The sequence below is a fragment of the Felis catus genome, chromosome A3 (assembly GCF_018350175.1).
Source record: "Felis catus isolate Fca126 chromosome A3, F.catus_Fca126_mat1.0, whole genome shotgun sequence".
Lineage (NCBI taxonomy): Eukaryota > Metazoa > Chordata > Mammalia > Carnivora > Felidae > Felis > Felis catus.
In genome coordinates, this window is record NC_058370.1 from 70380185 (window position 1) to 70398394 (window position 18210).

Sequence of the window (18210 nt, forward strand, 5' to 3'; positions counted from 1 at the left end):
CCTGGCCCCCACCCCCCCCCCCAACCCCAAGCTGTTTTTGCTTACTAAAGGATCTTGGAGATTGAGAGAAATAGATGGAAGGTTGAAAACAAAGGGGGTAGTTTTGACTTCATAAAGGTGAAGAACGGGTTTCTCAACATTGTAAATGATTAAGGTTAATGTAGATCCTAGACAAAATCCTAGAGAAATCAGACAAAATCAGATCCTAGACAAAATCAGAGAAGGATTTCTGAGTCAGTGTGGGCTAAATTCTTACCAGTTTTAAGCCAGTTTTTCAGCTTGTTGTGATTACTAGATCAGAGACATGAGTTTGATATAGATTACCATATAAATGGCAAGATTTCAAGTGTCTCATATGACAGATTTTGTTTAAGAAATATAAATTTGATAAAAGAACAAATGAGTGGGTATATTACTGGTTAATGGATTACCCTAAAAGACTGCTTGATCTCATCAATTTTGCTTTAATATTATATGGCTAATTTGTGGACTGCATACAAATTTGTAAATGCTATACTTTTCTCCTACTGATATTTTTGTCTCACATTCAGTTTTTCCAGTATAAATTTTGATGTTACAGTTTTCTTGCAGGTAGGATGGCCATGAATATCTTGTTCCATCATTAATTCAACCCTTTTTTGGTATGGTATTATTTGAAAACAGCATAGAAGTAATGTTTTTCTTTTTTTTTAAATATAGTCTAGGGCACCTGGGTGGCTCAGTCAGTAAAGCGTCTGACTCTGCTCGGGTCATGATCTCATGGCTTGTGAGTTCCAGCCCCACAATGGACTCTGTGGTGACAACCTGCTTCTGATTCTGTGTCTCCTTCTCCCTCTGCCCTTCCCTTGCTCTCTCTCTCTCTCTCAAAAAATAAACATTAAAAAATTAAAATATACTCAATCTGCCATTTCATAAATGAATTTATTTACATTTTTATAAAAATTGGTATTTATAGAGGTTATTTCTTCAGTATAATTTTTTTTTCCTATTTAGGAATCCTACCCTGTCTACATTTATTTTTATTTCTCTTTTGGACTAAGATGTTGAGTTAGTTTGTTTCCCACTCTTTCCCTTTACTCTACTTTTTACACTTGTGCTAGGTTGAAAGCAATAGATTATATATATTTTTTACACTTCTTTAACTTGTTAAATGAAGTAATTAATTATTAAATGTCACAATACATATCTATACATATATTCTAAACTCATTTGAGTAACTATGTTGGGGTGGGGGAAGAAAGTACATATAAATAATCTAATATAAAATATACAATAAATATAAGTAAATATAAAATAAATAAGAATGTAAAAGAAATAAAATACAAAATAAATAAGAAAGGCCATTGTGCAGACAGATGGCTATGGACAGCCATTACCAACCTACTCAGTGTAATTAATTATTTTCTATAATCTTGAGGTATTCAAAATAAAGTTAGTAAAAATTAATCTCCTAAATTTTACATATTTTAGAAAATTAAATAACTTTCAAATGACTCTTATTTGTTAGATTTATTTTTATTATAAAGATTATAATTTTCTCACGTTTTATCAATTTTTAATTTTTATATTATATGTCTTTGCTTTTTGCAAAAATATATGCAAAATGTTGGCAAACTCTCAAAAGTCTTTGAGTCTGAAAGTGTCTTTATTTTCCTCTCACTCTTGCTTGAGAATTCACCTCAGTAAAAGCTTCATCTCATCAGTTAATTTCTCTCAACACTGTGAAGGTGACGGTATTTCATTCTCTTTGACTTCCATTGTTTTCCAGAAGTGTGTGCCAATCTAAATATTGCTCATTTATAGATAATCTCTTCTGTGGCTGTTGGCTTTTAACATTTCTTCAATCTTTTCCATTCTTTAGTTTCACTGCAAGGTATCCAGTACAAGAATTGAGTTTATGTATCTGTTTCTTTTTTTCCAGAGCTTCTGATCGGAGTCATATTTTCTTCCTTTAGTTCTGAAAAATTAAGTGCTATTATCTCCTCAAATATTGCTTTTATATTATTCTGGCTTCTCCTGACAAAAAAATTTGGAATCATACTGACTGGATTCAAATTCTGACCAATCATTAACTGTGTGGCTACAGATCATTTATGTAACATTTCTGTGCACTGGTGCATTGGTGTGCTAATACACACACACACATATGCACACACAATTGGTGAAACCATGTTTCTTTATTACTTGTTTGTATTATCTATCTGTGCATCTTTTCCTAATGACCTCTTCAGTCTTGTTCTGCTTAGAGTTTATCCTGTTTTTTTTAAAATAATATCCATTATATCCTTCTTCATTTTCAAGGTTCTAATAATTTTTTGTTGTTGTTGGTTGTTTCCTACTTGTTTTTGTTTCATTTCTTCTTTTCCAAACAAGTATTTGTTCATGCATCTTGTACTTTTGTTTTTAAGCTCTCAGTTTTTTTTGGATTCGAGACTGAATTTTAGTATCTGTATCTGTATTCACTCAGTCCTCCCAAGTAGCTTTAGGATGGCCTTTACCAGGGCCTTGCAACTCCCAAACCTGAACTAAATCTCTCACAGTGCTTCTGAATCTTGTTCAGTAATGACCGTGACTGTGCACAAACAGAATCGTTGAGCCATTGGGATGTCTGGTTCACTTTCTGGCCAAGAAGTAGGATTTTTTTCCCTCGTCCTTGCACAACTTCCTATACGATATAACAAAATAGGTTAGCCAATAGATTTTTTGGTTTGAATATTTTGATTTAGAAGAAAAAAAATGTCCTTTACTTTTTTCCTAGAATCCCTATCCTACCTCAATGCTTCAAGAAGTGAGTCTACTTTGGGTTCCCTCATTGGAAATGGACATTTTCAATGGGAAATGGAACAATTCCATAGGAACTTACCTCCTGGTCAACACTATCTGATTCTAGACATAAACCTAATATCCCCACAACATCATATCTAATCTCTAATCTCTCCTTTGTATTTTGGTCTTTTTTAATGTTTATTGATTTTACAGAAAGAGAGGGAGAGAGGGAGAGTGAACAAGTGAAGGAGGGGCAGAGAGAGGGAGAGAGAGAATCCCAAGCAGGCTCTGCACTGTCAGTGCAGATCCTGATGCAGGGCCCTATCTCAGAAAGCATGATAACATGACCTGAGTTGAAATCAAGAGGCAGATGCTCAAACAACTGAGGCACCAAGGTGCCCCTATTTTGTACAGTTTGGTCCAAAACAATATTTCTCTTGTTTTTGAGCTCAGTTAAAAAAATATCTTTCCATGTATTATTTGTCATTAGTATGCATTTGGAGTAGGCATAGAGTGGGAAGACACCTAAATAGAAATTCATGGTATCATCTTGACCAGATTCTTCTATTGCTTGTTTTGCGGTGCTTATCAATTCTGTGTAATTCTCCCATTTTTTGACATTTATATTCCACCTCTGCAATCTGTCTAGTACTAAAATATACTGAATATGAACAGCATGATACCTGAAGAACAACTGAAAACACTGAGTGTGTTTAGTCAAGAAAACAATAGGCTTGGAATGAAAGGTGCTGAATAACAGTTTTCAAATATTCAAAAGGATGCCAAGTGTATTTGTTGAAGTAAGAAGGTCATTGTGTCTAAATAGGGAGAAACCTTGAGCTATGCAAAGATGAAACGACAGTTTGGAGATACAGTGGCACTCCAAACCTTAAAGTGTTTACTCATAGACTGGGTGGCCATTCAGTAGCTTGTAGAATGGACTTAAATATGGTAGACAGAAGTCGGTAAGAGTAGATAAGCTGCACGTGTTTCCTACAACTGAGATACTGACTCTAGTGGAAGAAGGAACACAGAAAATTCTGAGATCATTTTTTACACTAAGTAGCCATAAGCTTGGGGCCTCCACCTGTTTCTAAGAAAATGGATGAGATCTTGGGTATTTTGTCAATTAAAGCAATTTGCTATTTATTTCAACTAGTTACTTATGTAATGACAGCATTACCTCTTCCTTAGATGCAGCTTTGGTTTATATAACATGGTACTTTGGTTTGAGGCTTAGTGCACATATTTACTTAACAAATACTTATATAGTACTTACAGTGATCTGGAAATGTTTGTGTGCATTACACATATAAACTCATTTAATTTTCAAAAACCCATATGAGGTAGGTAATAATACTATTCCTAGTTTAAAGACATAGAAAACTGAGGCACAGAGACATTAAATAATATCCCTGAGGTGATAGAGACAGTAAAAAAAATTCAAATGCAGGAAGTCAGGGACCTGAGTCTTAGAGCTTAAGCATTACACTGCTCAACAAAAGATCAATAAATCACAATGACCATTAAGTTCTTTAGCAAGTATGTATTTTATGTTGAAGGATGCTGAAAATGTTATTTATATGTTAAATTTGGAATTAATACATTTTATATAATAATATGCAGCAGTTTCATTGGCCCAGAATATATTATCTATTATAAAACACATATACGAATGTATAAACAAAAAAGAAAAATGGAAATGTTATAAGGAAATATCAAGCTAAAATTCAAGTATTCATTGGCACCTTTAAATTCATTGACTATCTCCTTTTCCAAATGGATTTTGAGTGATAAGAGTGGAAATTAATTGTTTAATGCAAGCTTGCCTTTCAAAGAAGGAATGTTAAGGTAATCATGTGAACATGTAAGTTTCACTAAAGAATTCCAGGATATAAATCACTTTATTAGGAAACCTAAAGTAGCATTAACATTCCATCCATGACTTCTCTAGCAACAGCCATATTTGTGGAATAATTTGTATGTAAATTTTTAAAAATAAATTGATATTGAGGTTATCTAAGGATGGCTGCTTTATATGTATGATTTATGAACAATTGTGACCATGGTGTTTATCATGCAGACACAAGAAGTACATTGAACAACGAATGCAAATCATAAAAACTGAAGAAAAGTACCCAAAGACAATTATATTGACACATGTTCCCAGGAAATTGTGTCTCCATTCCTGTTCTCTCAAATTGTTGCCATATACATATATATATATATATATATATATATATATATATATATATATATATTAATGCCATGGAGAAATTTCACCATATCTAATAAAATATGTTACAGATGCCCTTTGTTTGCATGAAAGGATTCCACTGGTATTCAATATCAGAAGCCTTTAAAGATATGAAAACTTAGGGGCGCCTGGGTGGCGCAGTCGGTTAAGCGTCCGACTTCAGCCAGGTCACGATCCCGCGGTCCGTGAGTTCGAGCCCCGCGTCGGGCTCTGGGCTGATGGCTCAGAGCCTGGAGCCTGTTTCCGATTCTGTGTCTCCCTCTCTCTCTGCCCCTCCCCCGTTCATGCTCTGTCTCTCTCTGTCCCAAAAATAAATAAACGTTGAAAAAAAAAAAAGATATGAAAACTTGGATAGTTTTTGAGATAGGTGACACATAGATAGGTATATAGATAGATTTTGATGCTAAAGGGAATAATTTAAAAAAAATTAATGTTTATTTATTTTTGAGCGAGAAAGAGAGACAGAGTGTGAGCGGGAGACAGGAATAAAGGAAGACTCAGAATCCAAAGCAGGATCTAGGCTCTGAGCTGTCAACACAGAGCCTGATGCGGGGCTTGAACCCATGAGCCATGAGATCATGACCTGAGCCGAAGTTGGAAGCTCAACCAACTGAGCCACCCAGGCACCCCTAAAGGGAATACTTTTTTAACTCTAATTTTCACTTATTAAATATCAAAAATAAAAGGCACAGTTACTTAAAAATTGTGGGCTTAGCTTTCTTGCAAGTGCCCAAAGAGACAAAAAGTTCTGATCCTTTTTTCTCTGGCATTAGGGAGGGGTATGTATAGATCAAGAAAGAGTAGAACTAATTAAGAGGATATTCTCCCTATTTAATATTTTTTCAAGTTGATGTGAAAAGGTCTCTGATGCTGTTTTGGTTAAGAGCTGCTTTCCAACTAAGCCAGTTGATTTGTTGTCAATAACCACTTGTTCTGATAAAATAAGTGGTCTATGGAATTTCCTATAACCATTGTCATAGGTAAATTTATAATCTATGTGTACATACCACCACAGACTAATCCTGACATAAATTTAACCATTATTTGCTCTGGGAATGGTTTATACCCATTCATGTGACTACCTCAGCAAGCAGAATAAAGCATGGCATAAATGCAGATGAATTATCTATGTGGTGATGGTAATAATTTCTAAGGAGATAGCAGCCTGCTCCTCTGAGGTTAACAATGTATAGTTAACAATAATAGTTTCCCTTACTAATGCACTTAAATACTTCTATAGGTATCCCCAAACCCCAAGAAGTAACCACCATCATCATGCTTTATTTTATGTTATATACTTGGAACATAGCATTTACATAGTAAATAAGCAATGCACAGGATAACAATGATGTAAACATATTCTTCCTCAAGTTCATGAACTCCTTAATTCTTTATCAAAAGAACTCTTGAGATTCCATGGACTTCAGGTTAAGAACCCTTACAGAATCCTCTGTTGACTAAACTCTAATCAGCATTGTGTTCAGATTTCATAGTGATGGGTCATTGGGTGGAAACATCAGTGTTTTTGAGGTTGCAAACTTTCCCATAAGAACATTCACTGTGCAGTCCCATGAGTACATTGACACAAAAGAAAAAATATTTTAAATATTTAATCCAATTGTCTCTATTAAGCATAATTGCATTTTGATGTGAAAATGGGCCCTACTTTGATTCAGAAAATGTTAAGCCATGAGATGCCATATGTGAATGCAGAAACAGTGTTGTTTTGGAGCTCACCAAGAAATTACCCAAATGTTCCACTGGTGTACCCTGACCTTGATCTTCAGGGCATGTTGAAATTGCTTAATTCACAAAACAAGTATCATCAGTGAGACTTTTTTGTTAATTATCCATATATATATATATATATATATATATATATATATATATATCATACGTATATTTATCCGTATCTATTATATATAATGCCTTGAATATCTTTATAACCAAGGCATGCTCTAATGATCTTTCACTCATTACTGGCATTTGTTCTGTTTTTCTACCACCTCTATTATGCTCTTACAATACTGAATACTTAAAGATGTCCATTGAGGGGCACCTGGGTGGCTCAGTCAGTTAAGTGTCGGACTTCAGCTCAGATCATGATCTCATGGTCTGTGGGTTCAAGTCCCATGTTGGGCTCTGTGCTGACAGCTCAGAGCCTGGGGCCTACTGTGTCTCCCTATCTCTCTGCCTCTCCCCCACTCACTCTCTGTCCCTCTCTCTCTCAAAAATAAATAAAAACATTAAAAAAATAAAATAAAAATAAAGATGTCCATTGATATGAAATTACTGATTTATGCAATTTCCTCAAGGTAAATTTGCTGTGTACTTCAAAGCTGAGAGACAGTTTGAGGTTCAAATCCCAATTAGAACTTAGTACAAATCTCTTCTACAGATGAAAGTGTAGTAAAATAATTATTGCCTGGGAATTTCAAAAACCTTTTATGGTTCCTGCTATTGCATTCTTGCCAAAATGAACTATCTTCTCATTTATTCTAAATTAGAATTGTGTAGTTAACAAAGATCAAGAAGATTAAAAATGTGGTACAAAGCCAGCATAGCATAGTATTTAATATTTCCTTTTGTAAACACTGTTCTCCCATGCTTAGTTAAGTATTATTTAAGATGCTATTGAATCTTTATAGAATGTTCGAATCATTAAAAATTTAAGCTGGACATTAAAACATGTATGAAGTTCTGTCAAGTATTATTAATGATTAAACAATGAGGAAATATGTTATTACAGTGTGTTCAATCTTTAATGTCCATTAAATCCACTTGGTAAGTGTAAGTGGGAACAATACTAACTACAATTCTTGCTCTCAAGTAGTCCTTTACATATCATAAAGAAATGAGGGTCTTACAACACCAATCAATAAGTGATGAAAGGAAACCGCACACAGTGGCTGTAATTTGAATGGGCCTTTCACAGAAATCTTATTATCCTCCTACTAGGGATAGTGCTGAACAGACATCCTGCTTCCCACTTTGTAACCAAATGCCTGTGCATGTAGCAAGCACTGTGATTATATTACTATCTCAGGCCTTAGATCATCTTCAGCATCACAGAGTTCTGAAAATCCCATTAAGAAGTCATTTCAAGGAAACACAAATGTTCTTTGAAATAATCTTCAATGCTTTTCTAATTTTTTATATAAATGTCTCCCTTAAACCTCTTCTCAGAATGGGGAATAAATCTACTTGTATGTATGCACAGAGGGATATATATATATATATATATATATACATATATATATATATACACCTGTTATATACAGATATATATAGATATATATATATAAACAGATATATATCTGTTTATATCTATATATATCTATATATCTATATCTATATATATATATATATAGTTGATTTACTATTTTAATTGCTTTCCTAACTAAATATAATACATTCAATGTAAATATTTACCAAACTTTATGTGGGCTATGCTTAACATGTATAATATTGGCATTTATAACTAAATTGATCCTTAAAAAATCTTCCTGAATAAAATATTATTTTTTATAAAAAGGAAAGAACATTGTTGCAAAATTGGTTTCTTCTGATTTTGTGGTCTAATGAAAAATACACCAATTTCTTTTTACTTTTAATTGATTCTCCTGGATTTGAGGGAATTGGTTTCTACATACATCTCCAAGGGAGACCTTCCACCTAACATTGTTTTATTTATTTCTTTTTCTTTTTTATTTATTTATTTTTTCAATATATGAAATTTGTCAAATTGGTTTCCATACAACACCCAGTGCTCATCCCAAAAGGTGCCCTCCTCAATACCCATCACCCACCCTCCCCTCCCTCCCACCCCCCATCAACCCTCAGTTTGTTCTCAGTTTTTAAGAGTCTCTTATGCTTTGGCTCTCCCACCTAACATTTTTTTAATGTTTATTTCTGAAAGAGAGAGAGAGAGAGAGAGAGAGAGAGAGAGAGAGCAGGGGAGGGGCAGAGAGAGAGGGAGAAATAGAATTGGAAGCATGCTCCAGGCTCCAACCTGTCAGCACAGAGGCTGATGCAGGGCTCAAACCTACAAACTGAGATCATGGCCTGAGCCAAGTCAGAAGCTCAACCGACTGAGCCCCCTGGGGGCTCCCCACCTGACTTTTTGAGTGAGTAGGCATCATTCAATGTTCGCTGGTCAGAAGTTCTAAATTAGGCCCAGAATTTACAGTAAATCGCTAATTTTCTACTTTAGGGCACTGGATCAGCAGAAAGCTCAAGATAACCATACTAATTAAAGGGTAAAGTAGGCAAGAAATAGTAAAATCTTTGTATCTTCTGATAAATTTGTCTCAAGTATCATTTCACTCTTAAGCGCTTATTGGTGCTTTAATTGTAAAGACCTGTGATTTACTCCTACAGTTTGTCTCCTTTCATTTTCTCAGATAAATTTAGAACTCTTGTGTGTCAAAAATTGTTGGCATTTAGCCTTTTGTTGAATTTCCTTCTGATATCCTGACAGCCTTAAAAAATGTGATGATTCCACTCAAGTTACAAAAAGTAAACATCATTTGCTGTGAATGCTGGGTCCAGGTCCTAACAATAACTTTTCTTCTGAGGACATATCCACCCAGCCTTGTACAATTCCTACGTTCCAAGAAAATAAAACAAAACACAACAATGGTTATCCTACAGGGTCCTGCTTCCTGGCCATGGCTGATCAGGGCTAGATAACTGCCATAAACCAGCCTAGTCAGATGCTCTTCCCTAGAAATTTAGATGTAATAAAGATTCTAATTCAGTCTGAGTTGTTTGCTTGGACTTAAGTCATGCAAATCTGCCAGGAGGTGAGAAGGAGCTGCGATATGCATGGAAAAGTGGAGAAAGCCAGTCTATAAAGAGAATGAATAGGTGTGCACTTTAAGCAAAGAAGCAAGAGTGAGAACATGAGGAAGAAAAATGAAAAGGGGAGGGGAAGAGAGAGGAAGAGAGAGGAAGAGAGAGGTGGCGGACAGGTGCCATGGGCTCGTCTTCGTGTACCTTCTAGTTCTAATTTTATTTACCTTATTTTATTTAACAAAACAGCCAGTTTCTATTTTATTGGATTCTTTTTAAATGTCACATCAATGGGTTTCATAACTTTCTAGCAATTTATATTTTTTTTTCAGAAAGAAAGGATAAGTTCTCACATTTTTGTTTTACCTTGAAGTACATGAGAGAAGTCATGTGTCTAAATCCTATAGCTCTTCCAGGTTTGGGAAACATACTCCAGATTTTTTTTTCTTTTCTTAAATGATGTTTGTAGCATATGCTACATGACTGGGTTTCCTAGGTAACAGCATGTGTAGACTTAGTTGTAAATTTTCTCTTTCCTTGAGCTCATACTTGGGGGGAGTTCTAAAATATATATGAATTTCACAATCAGAAATTTCCCTCTCATCCTCCACAACCTCTTGTCACTTGGTTCATCATGAGATCTATATTTATTAACTTTAAAGCAAGATTTGCTGTCCTCTGATTTTCCATAGGTCCTTAGGAGCTCATTTCTAGCTTTATGACACTCCCAGCTTATGCTACCTAATGAGTCATAGAAATGATTTAAAAATTTATATATAATGTAAAATTATAATATTAAACCATTCACTGAACATTCACTGAATACCACTTTGTCCTTTATATGCATTATTCATTTTATCTATACTACAGTTCTAGACACTAAATATGATTATCATTTTTTTTTGTAGTTGAGGAAGCTGAAGTTTCATAAGACATAAATGACTTAAAGTCAAAAGCTAATAAATTAGTAAGGTCAAGACTTGAATCCGTGTCTGTAACCGCTAGAATCATGTCTTGAGTCAATATGCCATGCTAGATAATCCAAAGCCATGTGTTTAGCTTATATCTTTGTATCAGGGCATATGGGGAGGCAAAAATAGAACAGAATCAGGCTCCCTCGGGGGCCTAGAAAATACATGGTAGAGATACACATTGGTATATAGGGAGAAATTTGGCTTGCAGCATTTATCATCATGTGTTTATCTCTTAAGGGCAGGAAAAGCATTACATATCTCCTGTCTCAACCATTACATAATGTCTTACTTGTGGCAGGCTCTTAATAACAAATTGATTAATAATTGGAACCACGAATGCAGCTTGTACTGCCATTGCCGGGGCAACTGTTCTGAATTGCATCCTCTCCTTTCACCTCTATAACATACTTCAATGTAAAGTCATCCATAAATAATAGTTCTCTCTCTGTCACATACACTTGAAATTTTTCTGTGCATAGCCATAAAAAATCTAAAAGCTTGGATTTGGAACATCTTTTTGCCATTTGAGCTCACAATGATCTCTCCCACTTCTAACACCCTGAAACACTATAATAACGCCATTAATTCACCTCTGAGAACTCAGAGTTTGAATGAATCCTGTCCTTTGTTATCATTTTTTTTCAGATAAAGAAACTGAGGGTTCTTAAAGAGATAAAGGGGAAAACCTAATGATCAACCAACCCCACATTCAACTGAAAACTGCAGAACAACAGGTAGATTGGGGGTTTCTCAGTCTCAAGTCCAAAGACATGCCTGCTACATCTCACATAAGCACTTTGGTCTTTACTGCCTTGGTCAGCTCCATTAGTTACTATTTTGGTTACAAGCAAAATAAATTTACTTTGGATAATTTACAGAGAACTGAAACTATTTGAGAAGCACCCCAAACTTGCACAGAACTGGTGAAGTGCTGAAGAACCTGGTCCAAAAAGTTAGCAGGGGTTGAGAGAGACTGGGCACCCAGAACAACTACGGAAGTGGTGTCATCCTGCATAACCACAGTAGAGAGTTGTGGAAATAGCTCTTGCCATGCAGTCACTAGTGGCACTGCTGCCTCCAGTTGGCATGCAGTCTTTACAGCCACTGTTAGTGTTCTTGGCTCCTGGTTATTTGCATAAACCTTCCCAGAGTCAAAGTTCCAAGGGGAATAGTCCATGATAAGATTAGGTCACAGGCCCACATTTTAGCTGCCAATGACACAGAAGACAACAAAAATGACCCCTTTAGTTTTCATAACTAAAGATAAAACCTCATATTTCTTTCTTAAGATTTTCCTAAATAGATTCAGAGACTGGGCAGCTGCCAGTGAGAAGCACCCACTAAACATTCTATTTTGTATTGTCAAATACAAAGTGTACTGGACAAGTTAAACAGGCAAGAAGACTTTAAGACTATTGCAGTAGGGAAGAGAGCTTGAACTCAAAAAGTATAATTTTTAAGTGCTGGGATGAGCTAGTGGGAAAGTGTTGGAGGAAGTTAGGAGGAAGTCAGTAATTGAGATGAGGCCATCTGGGTTTGCTAATTGGTGCTTATCAAAGTTAAGGTCCTACACTCCCACAAAGACTGGGAGGACAGAGGACCTCTTTTTCTTAAAGTTTATATTTCAAAGGGTTGACTCCTAGGTTCTTGGGAAAGACATTCTTGGTTTCTAAAACTGTCAAGAGGATTGGAGAAAATTTGTATCTCACAGGGACTGAGAAATAATTTAGAAAGTTTTCTAAAGCATATGTTTGAGGAAAAGGGCATATAGTTAGGAACACAAATGTGTATAGTCAGAAACACTACTATTTAAAGTTTAACCAAGGGGCACCTGGGTGTTTCAGTTGGTTGAGGTCTGACTCTTGATTTTGGATCCCAGGATTGTGGGATAGACCCCCGTGTCAGGCTCCACTCTGATTATGGAAATTGCTTAAGATTCTCTCCCTTTCTCCCTTTGCCACCCTCCCCTGCTTGTGTGCTCTGTATCTCTTAAATAAATTTAAAAAAATTAAAAAAATAAAGTTTAATCAAGCTGAGGGAGATAGTAAGGCCTTCTTGGTCTTAGTATGTTCATGTTCCAGTTCTTCAATTAGACAGAAGTTTTATAAGACTTAAGTTTACACTATTATCTATTTCTAGCCCAAATAGCCTATCACCATACTTTTTAGTACAAGATGATTAAGTATTTGAATGAACATAATAGAATATCATGGAACTTCTTTTAGCTTCCTCCTTTCCCCCATCAAAACTTTTTGGATAATATCTCACTTGAAGATTTCTCAAATAACCTGAGGGTAAAAATAGAGAAGTGTCTCAAAGTATGAATATATAATAAGATTAAATGTATTTCGAATTGAAGGACAAATAGTTCCTAAGCTAATAAGTTTATTTGTGGCTGTCGAGACATATTGATAAAGAAAGTTTGAATTCTTGTCAGCAAGCCTCTTTAAAGAAATGCAGTAGCAAAAAACCTAATCACAGTTTCATTGGTTGTTGACCCCCTTTGTTATTTTACTGATTACTTTATTTCAATATATTCAAGTTTAAATTTTGTTTCACAACTGGTACATTAACTGAACAACAAAAAAGGTGTATGTCCTCTAACATTGTAATATAAGGAAATGATAAACTTGTAAATAGGGCTGCAGTATTGGGTCACAGTAAAATATGCAAAGGATTAACTTAGCCCTCAACAAAACTACCCTTTATTTCTGCAAAAACTACTAAAGGCTGACCTTATCTTAAATCACTATACTAAACCACTATAAGGATTCAAAAACAACCAAGTACTAAAACTGCAGCTACCTCCAACATACATATGTGGAAAACTGGAGTGTCCATTTCTGGAAATCCTTGCTGCTACACACATTTTCTACCCTTAGCACCCTGTTACCTTTCAGAACAGCAATAACAACAAATCCAGAAGGCTATTGAAATGAAGAATGCCAGGATACAAGCAATTGAGTTGCATTAATGTATTTCAGATCCAAAAGGAAAGAACACTCTCAGAGTGATTTCTATGATGACTGAATATACTCCAGGAAGCTAGAGACAGGGTTGAAATAAACTTGATTGTGTGTGTATGTGTGTGTATTTCAGTGTGTGTAAAGTCTTAGACAAAGAAATATAAATCTTGGTACTGTTTATTAAGCTAACTAAGACAATGTCTGTGCCTTAATCCATTCTCATTTGTGGATACAAAAGCCACTATCAAAAATGGCCTTCTTGTGACAACTTCTCTGAAGGACAATATACCTTAAAGTTGGCCAAGGCAAAGCATCTCTATCCTACAAAGGTATGCTGCAGGCCCCCTGGAGAATCTTTTCTGGCCACAATTTTGTGATTGAGTGTTGTAGAAGGAAGCTCTGAAATAATGAGTGAATACTGTGAGATTTTTTTAGGTTTTTTTTTTTAAGTTTTATTATTATTATTATTATTATTATTATTATTATTATTATTATTATTATTTTGTCAGCATTGAAGATTGCATGGAGGGCAGTATTTGAGCCATAGATTTCTTTTCTCTTTAGAATTTACCCCACAACTGCCTCAAGCATAACTGGAATATATTAATGACAATGATGATTCTTTTTATTGGTAACATGATTTAATATTTACTGTGCACTTTGTTCTATTTGAACCTCAATGGAATGCTGTGAAGTCTACAGAGTAGGTTTTATCTCCATTTTACAAGATGAAAATGCCAATGTCATTGACAAGCAAATGGAAGATCTCAGCTTGGAATTCAGGTTTTCTGATTCCCAGTTCACTGAGTTAACAAAAAACTACTGAGAACACTGGTGTATAGAAAATGCTCAATAAAATGCTAGCCATCAGTGTTAATAGTATTAGTAGTATTTTTATAAATATTTTACAATACTCCTATCTGAATCAAATTGTCAACCAGAAATAACACATTCTACAAGACTTTGGCCCTGAGAAAGCATTTTCCTGTATTTCTTTCTCATAAGATCTCTTTTATGATGCTACTTTAGAGGAGATTGCTCATTCTTCAAAAGACAGCAGGGCAATGTATTAGGCATACAAATTGTCTGCAAGTAGTCCTCAATGAACTAGGCTAATGTCTATGCTTAGCCTAATAAGAAAGTTACTGATTATTTTCTTCCTATCCAAACCTATGTTCCCATTTTCCCACTAGGATTCTCTTTTACCACAGGTACACAGAACATCTGGGAGTCAGGGGTACTATTGTTATTTAAGATGGCGATCTGCTTCAATTATCTGCCTTCATTTACAACCAATCCCACTGGAAATCTCCGTCACAACTTGGATGGCATGGATGCTAAGCAAAAGAGTAATCATTTGCTACAGTGGAACTCAGAGAAGAGAAAAAAGTAGACGAATCTGACTGTCAAGCAAGTAATTTCTACTCTGCAAAACTGAATGCTATGGTGTGACTGACAGCTAATTTTGAACTGAAAAGATTATAAATTAATCCCACCATGTGGAGAAGCAGTTAAAACCTCAACTGGATTAGGCCTATTTGATTCTTTAGGCGCTGTATTCATTCATGAATTTCATGGCCCAATGCCTATTGTCAAGGTGATTTTGGTGGTCCTTTATTCATTGAAATCATTCTGTCAAGGAATAATTAACACTCACAAAACACACAGTACTAGCCTAATTCTTTTGGGCATGAGTAAGTCATTTGCAGTGTCATTTACTCTATTTTATTATTTATATACCATTATATAATTTTTCTTATGAAATTACAAAATTATTTTTAATTGTTTTGCTCCTTTTCTTCTTAAGGAGTATCACTGGAAGAAATTAAAGAGGTGGCTTGAAGGAGAATATAGTATAGTGCCGATATGAAGTAGGTATTTAATACAAATAAGTCCAGAAATATTTGTATTGTTCTGATGGTGGTTAATGGATGATCATTTTTATTGTCAGAGTTCAACACAGGTCCTAAATGATTTCTGTGACTTTGAAAAAAAGACAGCCGGATAGTTAGAAGTAGTCACTCAATTATTCTGGAGTACAGTTAAAGTTAGACTGGTATGTTTGTCCTCCTGATATAGCCGTTAACTGTTTAAGAAACAAAAAGGTGGATTCTAGAAAGGTTGATGCTCACAGGCAATCAATATTTAGTTATTCATTTAACACACATTTATTTAGAGACTTCTCTGTGCTACACACTATTTTATGAGCTGGGGATATAGCATAAAAAAGACCAAATTGTCTACTTTTATGACAAATAAAATTTATCAACTCAAAAATTTAATAGAAATAGGAATGTATTGGTGCAGGCAATTGGAAAAGTGAAGGGGAGAACCTATCCTGTCTTTAGACATTGCTGGATTCTAAGAGCCCCAATAGATGTCATTAGGATGTTATCCTTGTCTTTATCATTCAGTCTTGTTTTCCTCTGATTTTGCCACTTGTCAAGTTTTCTTCATTTGGTGGCTTTTGAATTTGAAGACACACATTGTAAGAGCTGAGTAAATTCCATGGGAGAGACTGTCTCCTTGTTAATTATCATAAGTTATGTCCCAGAATTTAATGAGATATATAACAATAAAGCAACATTGCAGAAAATGGAAACTTTCTGATTGCTCAGATCTGGAATTGCAGTAGGGATGGAAGTGGGTGGATATATGACAGAAGCCTCACCCTAAACACAAGGACTGAGAATAGGAGAGAAGTGATTTCAAAAAACAAAACAAAACAAAACAAACAAACAAACAAACAAAAAACCAGAGTGGCATGGCCACAATCATAGGAAATGGACAATGATCAAGCTGGTCATTACGTGTCCACTACTTAATTTATGTGACTAGTTATTCAATTTAAATCTTAAAATATGTTGTTTCTGATTAAAAGATAAAATAATCTTAAAACACATTAGCTAAAATAGTGAAATTAAGATGCTAGAAAAGAAGCTACTTGTGTGAACTTTGGACTGTGGTGCTATATTCTCAAGGAAATCATAGGGAGATCATCCCCTCCACTCTCTCCTTCATGTCAGGTTCTTAAATAGGCAACTTTCTTTGTATCTTTTGGGAAAGGAATGCGATTTATTTTCAGGAGTACTGATATGACTCTGGTTCACCTTTAAAGTACTAGCCTTCTTTGTGGTGGTCTCTTACTAGACTTTCTATTTTGGCTACACCCTGAATTTTGTCTCTAGCACTCTAGGTCCTTTGGGGTCATTAACCTGATTCAGCAGATGTTTTCATTAGTAAGTGTGGCTTTCATGCCCTATGTATCTATCTGAGTTTCCATGTTCATTTAGTTTTATCTCGAGTATACCTTACCTTCTAAGTTCAATGACGCATTTAAAATGATAGTTAAAACACATTTTCCCCAGAAATTTTAGTTGTTTTCACAGAAATAGAGTCTACCTGTATATCTACTTAATCATATTACTGGAAACTGATGTCTGAAAAGTAGTTTTCTAACTTTATTTTGTTGGCCATGGAAACCATTATATGTTTTTTGAGCAAATGACTTCTGTGTTTTAGAAGTTATCATTGGCTATTGCCAAAAGAACAAATTAGATAAACTGGGGATTGAAGGCAGAAAAATAATTTAGAAAACTAATTCATTTGTATAAGTAAGATCTACAGAGAGTACAAAATAAAGCTGGGTTAGCTTAAATGTAAAAGAGGGAACAAATACTAGAAAATCAAAGATTTCCAAGAATGCATCAGACTCAAGAATTAAACCTTATCTTTTGAATCCATATTGTTGGAGAATACTGGATGGTAGTCTGTATTAAGTTTAACTAAAGGACATACTGGAATTACGCTATAAGTTGAATTGAATCACTATGAAAATGAACTGTTTCAAAGATCTTTTCTTACTATAGGATCATAGACTGTTCATTTCAGTTATAAAATCAGAATATAACTTAACCAGGCGTTGTGGCAGATACAAAGCCCTGAATTTCAGCAACTGGCAAAATTGTGGAAAGACTGTGGATGTCAGTGGAATTACTCACTGGTGCCACCTAGGTGTCAAAGTATGTAATTTATCAAGTAATAAATACATTGATTAGAGGCATTTTTTTAAAGAAAAAGTGATAATTTTTAAGACATTTAAAAATATTCCCCAAACTGAAGTGCACCAGATATGAGAAATGAAGTTCTACATTAAAACACTGTCCATCAAAAAAAAAGGCTCATCTCCAAAATTACATTTCTTTGGAAAGTCTTCCTAATGGCTTCAGGACTTATTAATTTAGCCATTTTTTAATTCTCTTATGAATGTACTTCTGTATCATAGAGTTAACACTTTCTTCTGAAATAAATTGTTTGGTAACTGCCAACATTAAAAAAATTGATCTCTTTAGAGAGATAGTGTCAAGTCATGTAAAAATGTGCACTTTGGAGACATTCAGACAATTACATATTTGCTGGATCAGAAGCTAGTTCCATTACTTCTCAACTGGGA

The 18210-nt window shown here is 34.8% G+C and overlaps 1 long non-coding RNA gene across 1 annotated transcript in view; it reads right to left on the minus strand.

Moving 5' to 3' along the window:
• Positions 1–933: 933 nt before the first annotated feature.
• LOC123384456 overlaps positions 934–18210 on the minus strand; it is a 159687-nt gene continuing 142410 nt past the window's right edge. Inside the window, exon 3 of the long non-coding RNA XR_006595556.1 lies at positions 934–2665. This is a non-coding gene — a long non-coding RNA (uncharacterized LOC123384456). The remainder of the gene's footprint in view (positions 2666–18210) is intronic.